The sequence below is a fragment of the Schistocerca gregaria genome, unplaced genomic scaffold, assembly GCF_023897955.1.
Source record: "Schistocerca gregaria isolate iqSchGreg1 unplaced genomic scaffold, iqSchGreg1.2 ptg000825l, whole genome shotgun sequence".
In the NCBI taxonomy this organism is placed as follows: Eukaryota; Metazoa; Arthropoda; class Insecta; order Orthoptera; family Acrididae; genus Schistocerca; species Schistocerca gregaria.
In genome coordinates this window covers 53-10,000 of record NW_026062191.1, presented here as the reverse complement: position 1 = coordinate 10,000, position 9,948 = coordinate 53, and the positions used below count along the sequence as shown (strand labels likewise).

The 9,948-nt window shown below is 51.4% G+C and overlaps 3 non-coding genes across 3 annotated transcripts in view; all 3 read right to left on the bottom strand.

The window, feature by feature from the left end:
• LOC126322670 (large subunit ribosomal RNA) overlaps positions 1-86 on the bottom strand; it is a 4,222-nt gene extending 4,136 nt beyond the window's left edge. Inside the window, exon 1 of the ribosomal RNA XR_007559125.1 lies at positions 1-86. This exon is cut by the window's left edge and continues 4,136 nt beyond it. This is a non-coding gene — a ribosomal RNA (large subunit ribosomal RNA).
• A 188-nt stretch (positions 87-274) lies between these two features.
• Positions 275-429, bottom strand: LOC126322667 (5.8S ribosomal RNA). Its single transcript, XR_007559122.1, has one exon. It is a non-coding gene; the product is annotated as a 5.8S ribosomal RNA (ribosomal RNA).
• A 371-nt stretch (positions 430-800) lies between these two features.
• Positions 801-2,694, bottom strand: LOC126322668 (small subunit ribosomal RNA). Its single transcript, XR_007559123.1, has one exon. It is a non-coding gene; the product is annotated as a small subunit ribosomal RNA (ribosomal RNA).
• Between the last annotated feature and the right edge of the window lie 7,254 nt (positions 2,695-9,948).

Below are 9,948 nucleotides of genomic sequence, written 5' to 3'. Positions count from 1 at the left end.
CTACTGGGGGAATCCTTGTTAGTTTCTTTTCCTCCGCTTAGTAATATGCTTAAATTCAGCGGGTAGTCTCGCCTGCTCTGAGGTCGTTGTACGAGGTGTCGCACGCCACACCGCCAGCCGGCTGTGCACGCTACCGAGAAAGTACCGGTATGCGAACCGCCAGGCGACGGGCGCGCATCGCACGTTTAAGGAGACGCGGCCGGCCACACAGGCGACCACGACACTCCCACGTCTCCGAAGCGGGACAAACGCCGCGCGCTTCAGTATACGTAGCCGACCCTCAGCCAGACGTGGCCCGGGAACGGAATCCATGGACCGCAATGTGCGTTCGAAACGTCGATGTTCATGTGTCCTGCAGTTCACATGTCGACGCGCAATTTGCTGCGTTCTTCATCGACCCACGAGCCGAGTGATCCACCGTCCTGGGTGATCTTTTCCTTTTCAGTCTCCCACTGTCTCTTTCAAGACAGTAGCATTTGCGGGACTGAGGCGTCTGACGGCCCCTGTTCCACTATTTTTTTTGTGTCCAACGGCCTCACAGCCGATGGGCGTCGTACGGCTCCACACCGGAGCGGACAGGCACTCGGGCGAACGTCATTCAAAACCGGCGCCAGGCGCCAGGTACCGCAGGCCAGCCGCTCCAGAGCTTCAGCGCTCGTACCACACAACAACAACAACAACAACACTTCCGCTAGTTTTGAGAGGCACGCGTGGTTCCGCACGCGGCGCACGGCCACTGCCGTACAGGTAGCGTGTTGCGCGACACGACACGCACATCGAAAGACATGCAGTCTAGTCGGTAATGATCCTTCCGCAGGTTCACCTACGGAAACCTTGTTACGACTTTTACTTCCTCTAAATGATCAAGTTTGGTCATCTTTCCGGTAGCATCGGCAACGACAGAGTCGATGCCGCGTACCAGTCCGAAGACCTCACTAAATCATTCAATCGGTAGTAGCGACGGGCGGTGTGTACAAAGGGCAGGGACGTAATCAACGCGAGCTTATGACTCGCGCTTACTGGGAATTCCTCGTTCATGGGGAACAATTGCAAGCCCCAATCCCTAGCACGAAGGAGGTTCAGCGGGTTACCCCGACCTTTCGGCCTAGGAAGACACGCTGATTCCTTCAGTGTAGCGCGCGTGCGGCCCAGAACATCTAAGGGCATCACAGACCTGTTATTGCTCAATCTCGTGCGGCTAGAAGCCGCCTGTCCCTCTAAGAAGAAAAGTAATCGCTGACAGCACGAAGGATGTCACGCGACTAGTTAGCAGGCTAGAGTCTCGTTCGTTATCGGAATTAACCAGACAAATCGCTCCACCAACTAAGAACGGCCATGCACCACCACCCACCGAATCAAGAAAGAGCTATCAATCTGTCAATCCTTCCGGTGTCCGGGCCTGGTGAGGTTTCCCGTGTTGAGTCAAATTAAGCCGCAGGCTCCACTCCTGGTGGTGCCCTTCCGTCAATTCCTTTAAGTTTCAGCTTTGCAACCATACTTCCCCCGGAACCCAAAAGCTTTGGTTTCCCGGAGGCTGCCCGCCGAGTCATCGGAGGAACTGCGGCGGATCGCTGGCTGGCATCGTTTATGGTTAGAACTAGGGCGGTATCTGATCGCCTTCGAACCTCTAACTTTCCGTTCTTGATTAATGAAAACATACTTGGCAAATGCTTTCGCTTCTGTTCGTCTTGCGACGATCCAAGAATTTCACCTCTAACGTCGCAATACGAATGCCCCCGCCTGTCCCTATTAATCATTACCTCGGGTTCCGAAAACCAACAAAATAGAACCGAGGTCCTATTCCATTATTCCATGCACACAGTATTCAGGCGGGCTTGCCTGCTTTAAGCACTCTAATTTGTTCAAAGTAAACGTGCCGGCCCACCGAGACACTCAACAAAGAGCACCCTGGTAGGATTTAAACGGGGTCCGCCTCGGGACGCGAAAGCACCCCTTCGGCTCGCCCCACCGGCAGGACGTCCCACGATACATGCCAGTTAAACACCGACGGGCGGTGAACCAACAGCGTGGGACACAAATCCAACTACGAGCTTTTTAACCGCAACAACTTTAATATACGCTATTGGAGCTGGAATTACCGCGGCTGCTGGCACCAGACTTGCCCTCCAATAGATACTCGTTAAAGGATTTAAAGTGTACTCATTCCGATTACGGGGCCTCGGATGAGTCCCGTATCGTTATTTTTCGTCACTACCTCCCCGTGCCGGGAGTGGGTAATTTGCGCGCCTGCTGCCTTCCTTGGATGTGGTAGCCGTTTCTCAGGCTCCCTCTCCGGAATCGAACCCTGATTCCCCGTTACCCGTTACAACCATGGTAGGCGCAGAACCTACCATCGACAGTTGATAAGGCAGACATTTGAAAGATGCGTCGCCGGTACGAGGACCGTGCGATCAGCCCAAAGTTATTCAGAGTCACCAAGGCAAACGGACCAGACAAGCCAATCCGATTGGTTTTGATCTAATAAAAGCGTCCCTTCCATCTCTGGTCGGGACTCTGTTTGCATGTATTAGCTCTAGAATTACCACAGTTATCCAAGTAACGTGGGTACGATCTAAGGAACCATAACTGATTTAATGAGCCATTCGCGGTTTCACCTTAATGCGGCTTGTACTGAGACATGCATGGCTTAATCTTTGAGACAAGCATATGACTACTGGCAGGATCAACCAGGGAGCTGCGTCAACTAGAGCTGAGCAGCCGGCCGCCCGGGAGTGTGTCCCGGGGGCCCGCGCGAACACGCAAGCGTCCGCTCAATTATTCTGCAAACAGGAGGAGGCCGAGCTCCCCTGCACGATACACCTCGAAACCCTCTCAGGTCCCGGCGGCGCGCAGCGCCGTCCTAGGTACTTGGTCGGTTTCGAGAGAGGCGCAATCGCCCGGAGTTAGGCGAGTAGACGGTTTTAGTGCGAACACCCTTGCTCCCAACTGAGCTTGCCGCTGCCGACAGAGGCCCGGGAGCGTGCTGTCGTGGCATTGCCGGCGGGAGACAACACGCGCCACCTATGGTGACCGGCAGCTCCAACGCCAGCGCCACACAAGGGCAAAGCCCCACTTGGGTGCAGAAGCGAACTCTCCCAGCACAGCGCACGCGCCAACACGTCCGCACAACTGCGATACAAACCACCTGCGAGAACCGCTGGGGCGACCGAGCAGCAGACGGCGTCGCGGCGCCGAGTGCCAGGCGGCGGCGCATCCTCAACGCACACAGTCCTCAATCAGACCAGCACACTGCAGATGTCCACCGCGCTTCGCACCGGGCTCGGCTGAACCAACTTTGGCCGCCAGGCGCCGCGTGCAGGGTGCGCCGCAGCGTAGCTGCGCCGCCTGCCGGGCCCGTCGGCTGGCGCTCCTGCCACTCGGCGCCCCCCACCAGCCGCCTGTTGCGCGTGCGCCCACGCAGCGCGCGGCCAACACGCCGGGCGGCCCCCCTTCACCGGCCGGGAACAGTCCCACCAAGCCACCGCCGCGTATCGCTTCATACCCACATGGGCCTAGTCACGCGTGTGGATGTGGCGGGTACCGCTGAAACAACCGGTTAATAGCTGTACCGATCGTCGCCATCACAGATTCACCTCCAGCGTGAACAACCGCTCAACAACGGATTTCCAGTTCATTTGCGTATCTTGGGCAGTAAACGTAGATGTCCACCTACATTTGCGAATTCAACAATTCTTGCATGCCAGGATGTCATGTGTCACGACACGCTACATCAGACCACATACACACTGCGACATGTGCAGAAGAGAACACGTGGAAGGTGGCCCGCGCACGTATGCGATGTACCTTCCGCGATCCACTGTCAACCGGCATCTGCGGCATGTCCCAGATATGGAACGCGGTCCACCAGGGTAGCACTTTGTGTGAGGCAATACGACAAAGTCGGAATACACGCGTCACTACATCAGACGGCTCACGCTGACCTGACCTGACCTGACTCACCGCACCACCACCCCCAGCGACCCAGGGTGACATACAATGCGTTCGTACGTTCCTCCCACACGCCTCTACGGCGTACCACAGTGCAACCTAGCTGTTATTGGGAGACGAGACAAGTAGCATCAAGCACAACATATGGAAATTGAGATTCGACACCGTTGGGCACAGCCAGCGTACGGTCACACGTATCACACTACTTCACTCTGTACGTAACGACCGATGATCGGTACAGCGTGTGGGTTACGCGTACGACATCAGCGGACAATGGACACAGACCATACCACGACGTACACTGAGGGCGTCGACATCTGAATGCAACTGAACAGCTGCGAGGCTCATTTAACACTCAAACGCCAGACCGACCAGCTTGAGAGGACAGAGACACAAAGAGGGGGACAGAGGGGGACAGAGGGGGGGGAGGGGGGGGGTCGGCGATATAGTCCTATTGCAGTACAATTGACAGTGGATAGCAGGAATATGTGGAAAGTAAGCAACACTCGCAAGACATCTACATGAGGATAACAACGACACCAGAGATTCCGAGCAGTGAACTATGTTAGGCAAAGGGACAACGTGGGTTAGGTTAAGGGACAACGTGGGTTAGGTTAAGGGACAACGTGGGTTAGGTTAAGGGACAACGTGGGTTAGGTTAAGGGACAACGTGGGTTAGGTTAAGGGACAACGTGGGTTAGGTTAAGGGACAACGTGGGTTAGGTTAAGGGACAACGTGGGTTAGGTTAAGGGACAACGTGGGTTAGGTTAAGGGACAACGTGGGTTAGGTTAAGGGACAACGTGGGTTAGGTTAAGGGACAACGTGGGTTAGGTTAAGGGACAACGTGGGTTAGGTTAAGGGACAACGTGGGTTAGGTTAAGGGACAACGTGGGTTAGGTTAAGGGACAACGTGGGTTAGGTTAAGGGACAACGTGGGTTAGGTTAAGGGACAACGTGGGTTAGGTTAAGGGACAACGTGGGTTAGGTTAAGGGACAACGTGGGTTAGGTTAAGGGACAACGTGGGTTAGGTTAAGGGACAACGTGGGTTAGGTTAAGGGACAACGTGGGTTAGGTTAAGGGACAACGTGGGGTTAGGTTAAGGGACAACGTGGGTTAGGTTAAGGGACAACGTGGGTTAGGTTAAGGGACAACGTCGGTTAGGTTAAGGGACAACGTCGGTTAGGTTAAGGGACAACGTCGGTTAGGTTAAGGGACAACGTCGGTTAGGTTAAGGGACAACGTCGGTTAGGTTAAGGGACAACGTCGGTTAGGTTAAGGGACAACGTCGGTTAGGTTAAGGGACAACGTGGGTTAGGTTAAGGGACAACGTGGGTTAGGTTAAGGGACAACTTGAGTTAGGTTAAGGGACAACTTGAGTTAGGTTAAGGGACAAATTGAGTTAGGTTAAGGGACAAATTGAGTTAGGTTAAGGGACAAATTGAGTTAGGTTAAGGGACAAATTGAGTTAGGTTAAGGGACAAATTGAGTTAGGTTAAGGGACAAATTGAGTTAGGTTAAGGGACAAATTGAGTTAGGTTAAGGGACAAATTGAGTTAGGTTAAGGGACAAATTGAGTTAGGTTAAGGGACAACTTGAGTTAGGTTAAGGGACAACTTGAGTTAGGTTAAGGGACAACTTGAGTTAGGTTAAGGGACAACTTGAGTTAGGTTAAGGGACAACTTGAGTTAGGTTAAGGGACAACTTGAGTTAGGTTAAGGGACAACTTGAGTTAGGTTAAGGGACAACTTGAGTTAGGTTAAGGGACAACTTGAGTTAGGTTAAGGGACAACTTGAGTTAGGTTAAGGGACAACTTGAGTTAGGTTAAGGGACAACTTGAGTTAGGTTAAGGGACAACTTGAGTTAGGTTAAGGGACAACTTGAGTTAGGTTAAGGGACAACTTGAGTTAGGTTAAGGGACAACTTGAGTTAGGTTAAGGGACAACTTGAGTTAGGTTAAGGGACAACTTGAGTTAGGTTAAGGGACAACTTGAGTTAGGTTAAGGGACAACTTGAGTTAGGTTAAGGGACAACTTGAGTTAGGTTAAGGGACAACTTGAGTTAGGTTAAGGGACAACTTGAGTTAGGTTAAGGGACAACGTGGGTTAGGTTAAGGGACAAATTGAGTTAGGTTAAGGGACAACTTGAGTTAGGTTAAGGGACAACTTGAGTTAGGTTAAGGGACAACTTGAGTTAGGTTAAGGGACAACTTGAGTTAGGTTAAGGGACAACTTGAGTTAGGTTAAGGGACAACTTGAGTTAGGTTAAGGGACAACTTGAGTTAGGTTAAGGGACAACTTGAGTTAGGTTAAGGGACAACTTGAGTTAGGTTAAGGGACAACTTGAGTTAGGTTAAGGGACAACTTGAGTTAGGTTAAGGGACAACTTGAGTTAGGTTAAGGGACAACTTGAGTTAGGTTAAGGGACAACTTGAGTTAGGTTAAGGGACAACTTGAGTTAGGTTAAGGGACAACTTGAGTTAGGTTAAGGGACAACTTGAGTTAGGTTAAGGGACAACTTGAGTTAGGTTAAGGGACAACTTGAGTTAGGTTAAGGGACAACTTGAGTTAGGTTAAGGGACAACTTGAGTTAGGTTAAGGGACAACTTGAGTTAGGTTAAGGGACAACTTGAGTTAGGTTAAGGGACAACTTGAGTTAGGTTAAGGGACAAATTGAGTTAGGTTAAGGGACAAATTGAGTTAGGTTAAGGGACAAATTGAGTTAGGTTAAGGGACAAATTGAGTTAGGTTAAGGGACAAATTGAGTTAGGTTAAGGGACAAATTGAGTTAGGTTAAGGGACAAATTGAGTTAGGTTAAGGGACAAATTGAGTTAGGTTAAGGGACAAATTGAGTTAGGTTAAGGGACAAATTGAGTTAGGTTAAGGGACAAATTGAGTTAGGTTAAGGGACAAATTGAGTTAGGTTAAGGGACAAATTGAGTTAGGTTAAGGGACAAATTGAGTTAGGTTAAGGGACAAATTGAGTTAGGTTAAGCGATAATCTGGTACAGCCACAGTTAGGTTAAGCGATAATCTGGTACAGCCACAGTTAGGTTAAGCGATAATCTGGTACAGCCACAGTTAGGTTAAGCGATAATCTGGTACAGCCACAGTTAGGTTAAGCGATAATCTGGTACAGCCACAGTTAGGTTAAGCGATAAACTGGTACAGCCACAGTTAGGTTAAGCGATAAACTGGTACAGCCACAGTTAGGTTAAGCGATAAACTGGTACAGCCACAGTTAGGTTAAGCGATAAACTGGTACAGCCACAGTTAGGTTAAGCGATAAACTGGTACAGCCACAGTTAGGTTAAGCGATAAACTGGTACAGCCACAGTTAGGTTAAGCGATAAACTGGTACAGCCACAGTTAGGTTAAGCGATAAACTGGTACAGCCACAGTTAGGTTAAGCGATAAACTGGTACAGCCACAGTTAGGTTAAGCGATAAACTGGTACAGCCACAGTTAGGTTAAGCGATAATCTGGTACAGCCACAGTTAGGTTAAGCGATAATCTGGTACAGCCACAGTTAGGTTAAGCGATAAACTGGTACAGCCACAGTTAGGTTAAGCGATAAACTGGTACAGCCACAGTTAGGTTAAGCGATAATCTGGTACAGCCACAGTTAGGTTAAGCGATAATCTGGTACAGCCACAGTTAGGTTAAGCGATAAACTGGTACAGCCACAGTTAGGTTAAGCGATAAACTGGTACAGCCACAGTTAGGTTAAGCGATAAACTGGTACAGCCACAGTTAGGTTAAGCGATAAACTGGTACAGCCACAGTTAGGTTAAGCGATAAACTGGTACAGCCACAGTTAGGTTAAGCGATAAACTGGTACAGCCACAGTTAGGTTAAGCGATAAACTGGTACAGCCACAGTTAGGTTAAGCGATAAACTGGTACAGCCACAGTTAGGTTAAGCGATAAACTGGTACAGCCACAGTTAGGTTAAGCGATAAACTGGTACAGCCACAGTTAGGTTAAGCGATAAACTGGTACAGCCACAGTTAGGTTAAGCGATAAACTGGTACAGCCACAGTTAGGTTAAGCGATAAACTGGTACAGCCACAGTTAGGTTAAGCGATAAACTGGTACAGCCACAGTTAGGTTAAGCGATAAACTGGTACAGCCACAGTTAGGTTAAGCGATAAACTGGTACAGCCACAGTTAGGTTAAGCGATAAACTGGTACAGCCACAGTTAGGTTAAGCGATAAACTGGTACAGCCACAACACGCGATCTAGTGTTGGTACAGCCACAGTTAGGTTAAGCGATAAACTGGTACAGCCACAGTTAGGTTAAGCGATAAAGTTGGTTAAATTTGGTATTGTGTGGGAAGGGGGCAGAGAGAGAGGGGGGGGGGGTGGATAGTGGTGGCAGTACACGGATGCCTGAGTCACCGTCAGATACGTCACGTCGGTTCGATGCTTGTAGCAAGAGGCTGGCGGATGTGTGTCTCTCACTTCTGCAATTTTTCATGTGGTATAACACGAGGGCGGGGGATGATATTTGGTGCCCCTCTGTGTAGGATGTGTGTTGGTGGTGTTGATTTATCTGAGCAATGGTAGTTGTCGGAGGAGTGGGGTATTGTGCTTTTATAGGTGGACCTACTGCTCTGGTTATCATAGTGTCGACGGTGCAATGTGGCAGAGAGGATGCACTCGACATTGTCGCATTCCAGATGTTTACGTATTGTGTGTCTCCGTTGCAGCCGAGAGTGGTGCATGTTCGAGTGTCTGGCTGACGTGCGATTCACGTTGTGTGCCCAGTCTTACAGCACGTATAGGGACATTCGCATAAATCATCTATATTTGGCCTTGCATCATTTACTAAGCAGTGCCGTGAGACGACCGAACTATTAGGAAAGTACTGATGTACCGCATAATGTTTACCTTCCACCACACGGCGAGTATCGACTGTGCCCAGCGTTGCCACCGCAGGCAGCGGTCACCGTCACCATTGTGCGGCGGAACGGAACATCTATATCCTCAGAGGAGCACTCTTTGCCGCCGGGCGTCACGTCTCGCGGCCTGCCGGCCAGCGCCCACGACGAACTTACTGCATGTATAGGGACAGCGGGAATTTGGCATACTTGATATAACTCTTCATGAGGCGCAAGATATAGGGGTGGATTGCAACTTACGACTGCGAGAAAAGTCCGCCGTTCATCCGCCGGAGTTGCGATTTCGGCGGGGCACGTACGGTCGCGGGTGGAGCACTTGGTGCGGCGTACGCACCCGGGTTGCGGCTCCTGCGCTGGAGGGGGGTGCAGGTTTTGTGTGGGTGGGCTCGGCAAATGAGCACTGTGGGCCCCATACATGGCTTAGTCCGCGTGGCCTCCCCCAGGTGGCGGTACCGTCGTTGCACCACGTCATGTCGCACGTACTGTCGGCATTGCACGTGCTTCCGTCCTATCTTCATAGATGGCGATGCCGTGTTTTGCCACTCTGCCTCGCGCAGTTCACGCACATTCCCATAGGTGGCCGTACCCTCACCCTCCCCTAACGACTTATCACCACCCACACTAACCGCCCCGGGGACTTGCCAACGACACACCCTATCCCAAGTCTATTTTCTTACGAAGCATCATGTGTTATTATATTTTATTTCACATCCATAGTGTGCGGGGTATTGTAGTTCACCGTACTGCGGTGGACGCTATGCTACCAGGGGGCGCGGGCCACGACGAAGGCGGACCACACTCCGGCCGACGCCGACGCCGGCCGCAAAGTGATACGCTGTAGAGCGGCAGTAGACTGCGCGCCCGGCCGCCGCCGCGGCACCCATCGCAGCACCCACGCCGGCGGCAGGTGGGGCCCCCCGCAAAACCGATACGCCTCAGTCCGCCGCACACAATGCAGCGCCCTTGGGGGGGTGGCTGCCCGGCCCAACCGATACGCCCAGATGTACTAAACGGAAAAAAAAAGGAAAGACAAAAACACAGCACGGGAAACGGGCACACGTGCCCCTGGCGCCCAGCCGCGGGGGTCTCGTCTCG